This window comes from Silurus meridionalis, chromosome 23 (assembly GCF_014805685.1).
Source record: "Silurus meridionalis isolate SWU-2019-XX chromosome 23, ASM1480568v1, whole genome shotgun sequence".
Lineage (NCBI taxonomy): Eukaryota > Metazoa > Chordata > Actinopteri > Siluriformes > Siluridae > Silurus > Silurus meridionalis.
Window position 1 is genome coordinate 1,873,172 of NC_060906.1, and position 4,510 is coordinate 1,877,681.

The following is a 4,510-nucleotide window of genomic DNA, read 5'->3' on the forward strand; positions in this document are numbered from 1 at the left end:
TTTTAAATATACAGTTATTGGCTCTGCTACAGCACTACTGGGTCCACATGACCAGTATAATTCAGAATACAGATTACACATTTATATGATAGAAACTGTTCTGTAATACACTGGGATACCCTTTGATTGAAACAAGTTTTGCTTACAAAAATTTGCTTGTATGTGGTTCCAAAATATATAAATGGTTGCTGAAGAGTGATAACAGATGAACTGCCATCATCCAACCGGTCATTTACTATGTCTCCAGTTCCAAATGGGTAGAAGGGTCCTAAGACATAGCAGAAGAGATATGCAATGTATTAAAACAGGAGACACATGGATGTTCTTTTTGTTTTATGCAATAATCTAGGCAATTCATGGTATGAAGATTTACCTTGACTAAACAAATTTATAAACATTCAGCTGAAATACTTTGCAATGCCTCTTGTAAAATTTGCCACTAATTTTTTTAGACTTTGCAATCCAGTTCTTCCCTGAGCAGTTCAATTGGATTTGGGTGAGGTGACAGGCAAGCGATTCCATGATCGAAAACACTGCAGGCTGCTCTTAAAATAAAACGTTGTCAGGGTAGTGACCACGTGTAGGAAACGGGAGTAACTCAATCATGTTTATTTTAACGTTCAGCCCAAAAACAAGAGTCAGGGAGAAATACAAACCGTATCGCTAAGGGAAATTCTAGAATGCGGGTATATTTCACACAGCGGGAATCATCGGAAAAGCGGGTAATATCCGTAACGTGGGGATGATCCGTAAAGCAGGTAGGATCAGTAAAGCGGGTGGGATCTGTAAGGTGGGTGTGATCCGTAATGCGAGGGTAATCCTCAAGGCGAATGTAATGTCCTTACGATCAGAACGCGGAGCAGGAACCAGCGGTGAATGCTGGCAGTCAGGAACCAGGTAGATCACTGTAGCCATCAAGTAGGTCTGACAGTGAATGAGGGGGAACCGGGAACTTTTAAAGGGAACCGTAATGAACAGGTGCTGCCAAATAGAGCAGTGAGAGGCAGCATGAGAGCCTCCGAGGGGGGCTTGGCAGGTGGCTCCCTGACATTACCCCCCCCCCCTCCAGGGGTGGCTCCGGGCAGCCCGGAAGAGGGAGGACATGGACCGATCCACATCGCCACAGAACAGGGGAAGGTGAAGAAGGACCAGAGGCAGAGCGACACACTCGGCGGAGATCAGAGGCCGAGCGATGCCCTCTGCGAAGATCTGAGGCCGATGCCCTCAGCGGAGTTCAGAGGCCAAACGACCTCCTCGCCGGAGATCGGAGACTAAGTGAAGTCCTCTGCGGAGGTTAGGAGCAGACTCTGGGGTGTGACGGTGCCCTTGGCAGGACTCAGAACCGCAGTTACACCTTTGGCAGAACTCTGGGGCGTGACGGCGCCTTCAGTGGATGTCAGATGCAAGATGGCACCCTCTGTGAATGGCAGTGGTGCGGTGGAGCCCTTTGTTGCTGTTCCAGGTGCCACGGCACCCTCAGTGGATGTCAGAGGGGTCTTCAAGCATGACGGCGCCTTTGGTGAAACCATAAACACAGCATCGCCTTCGTCAAATTCAGAGAGATCTTGTAGCGCAACAGTGCCCTGGAAGGAATCATGGACTGTCACCCTCAGAGGAGCTTGGGAGGGACTGTAAGAGCAAGTAGGTCTGACAGCGAGTGAGGTGTCTTAAAACCAGTAAACTGGTGTCTTAAATTCAGCTTGATTCATGCACAAGTAAAACATGTGAAATGTAATAAGTGCAATAATTTAACTGATGTGAAAGAAAAAGATTAACTTTGAATTGGGTTTTTAGTGTTTAATACAATTGACCACAAAATACAATAGTTCTTAAATCAGTATGTAAATAGTTAATTACATTTTTTTCCAAACTGAAATGTATTTATCCAGTACATTGGACAGTTGTTTAATCACAATGAATAACATACACAGAGACAATTTTATACTATTGACATGTTTACACTATTGACACAATATGACACTATCAATACCTAAGCACTTAATGAAATAGCACCTAAATCAATACTAAGAAATGCCTTTCATCTGTCAAAAGTAAAATGTATTTACCTGTTGTTTGGTTGGACTGTTGTCCTACTGCAAAAAACAAGAACATACATATAAGAGACATTTCACACTGTTCACACAATTTAATACCCTGGACACAATTTTATAGCACTGACAATGCTGAATACCTCAGACACAGTTGAATATGACTGACCAAAAAAGAAAAATAAATTATCATAAATCAATACTGTGAAATGTGTCATATCTGTGTAAAGGTAAATGTATATACCTGTTGTTTGGTTTAATGATTGTCCTGCTGCATTAATGTACCTACATATGGACAACTCTTTAACCTTAGATTCTAACATCTAGATGCTGTTTAAACAGTTCTATACTATTAACATAATTTAACGCCGATTGGCCACTAAAAATACACATTCTAATATATATATATATATATATATATATATATATATATATATATATATATATATATATATATATATATATATATATTTTTTATTAATCCTGAGAAATATATCATATGTCTAAATATATTCACAATCCATACTACTGACACAGTTTAACACCACTTACAGTATTGTTTCCATGGAATACATTTTGTATCATATCTGTCTAGATTTAAATATATTTACCAGTTGTTTGGCTCAAAGGTCGTCCTGCTGAAATAAAGATCATACATACAGACAATTTAATACCACTGGCAAAACTGAATACTGTCAGGATCTGAGAAATCCAGCTCTGTCTCAGTCTTTTAGTTTAGTTTGTTATTGCTTGTGTTTTTCTTTTTGTTTTTCCCCACCATATTCAGTATATGCCATATAATATATATAATATATAATAAAATATATAAATATAATTATATTAATTTTATCAAAATTAATCTGTGTGAATTGACATTTATGTACCTGTTGTTTGGTTAAATTGTTGTCCCACTGAAATAAAGAACATACATTTACAATTGCAGAATTTAGCAGACGCCCCCTTATCCAAATCAAATGGACAAGTCAATGGACAATTCAATACAATTAACCAAAAAAAAAATACACGTAAAAAAAAAAAATCTAAATTTATTTACCTGTTTGGTTAAAGATTCGCCCCACTGCAAAAAAAACAAAAACAAACAAACATATGGAAAATTGCCATTGACAAAATTCTTTACCTTTGACCTAACTAAATACTAAATTTATTAAACAATACTAAGAAATGTATCATATCTTTCTGAATTTTAGCTGCTATACCTGTTTGCTACAAGGTTTGACTTTATTTTAAAAAAATATATGTAAAATTCAATACTAATTGTCTAATGATACAATTTAATACCACTTGCACAATTTCACACCAAAATATTTAAACAAATAGTTAACTATGTCAATACTGTTAATATATTACATATGTCTACATTTAAATAATTACCTGTTGTTTGGGTTAAAAGTTGTCCAGCTGCAATAAAGAACATATATTTGGGCATGGTAATAACAATACACAATTTAATAACATAGGCCACAAAACACTTGAGAAAATAGGTTCCCTTTCAGGAACTTGAGCTGCGTCAACAACGCTTTGATAACGTTTCAGCGCTTTGAATCACATGTGTAATCAGTACAATGGAAAGCACGACGTCACCGACGTGTTCAGGGGGGGGTCTGCAATCTTGCCTTCTATACAAGCTGGCACATCTGAAACTCCTATGGGCCCAGGGAAGGCTGGTCTCCTTGAGGGCAGCATATATCCCAATCCACTTAAACGAGACCCACCCAGAGCTGTGGAAGCTGTGGCTGTGGCCCCTGAGGGTGCAACACACAAAGGTGGTACAGACTATTCTCTAATCCGGAGCTCCCTCCACAAGGAGGTCGAACACCCCAAGATGGCGCCTCTTCATGGCATGGTGTGATCTGCACCAATTGGATCTGCCTGGTTGGTTCAGTGATGGAATTAATTCGGGAACAGTTTGGCCTATCCTGACCCTCCCCCATCCCCTCTTGTGGGGCAGTGTCTGGGTAGAACCCTATCGGAGCCTCACTTCGAGCTTTGGTTTCGCTAGGTGCCTTGAAGTTTCCCCACAGTCAAGACTGTGTTCCTCATGGCTATTTTCTCTTCCAATAGAGTGGGAGAGCTTCAGGCCCTCTCAGTAGCCCCCCTCTTTCCTGGAGTTCACCCCAGGCATGGCCCTTCCTTTACCTTAGAACAGGGTAGGTTACCAAGGTACCCGTATTCCTTCAATGACCGGTTATGCTCCAGGCATGGTTCCTCTTACTTTCTAGGCCCCAGACCAGGAAAAGCTGAACTGACTGTGAGTGTGGTGTGAGCACAGGTCATATACGTCCACAGAAGAAGTCTGCAGAGACCGTGGGAGCATCTGTTTGTCTGCTATGGCCCTCAGAGGAGAGGCCTCCCTGCAAACCAGCAGATGCTCAGCAGATGGATTCTGGATGCTATTTTATCCTCCTACAATTCCTCTGGTTACCCTGCTCCTTCAGGGTCAG

General features: G+C 40.5%; 1 long non-coding RNA gene across 1 annotated transcript; it reads right to left on the reverse strand.

Moving 5' to 3' along the window:
* Positions 1-158: 158 nt before the first annotated feature.
* LOC124376929 lies at positions 159-3,470 on the reverse strand. Its single transcript, XR_006924015.1, has 6 exons — positions 3,441-3,470; positions 3,103-3,126; positions 2,933-2,959; positions 2,660-2,686; positions 2,067-2,093; positions 159-268 (listed from the first exon to the last, which is right to left on the reverse strand). It is a non-coding gene; the product is annotated as an uncharacterized LOC124376929 (long non-coding RNA).
* Positions 3,471-4,510: the final 1,040 nt, after the last annotated feature.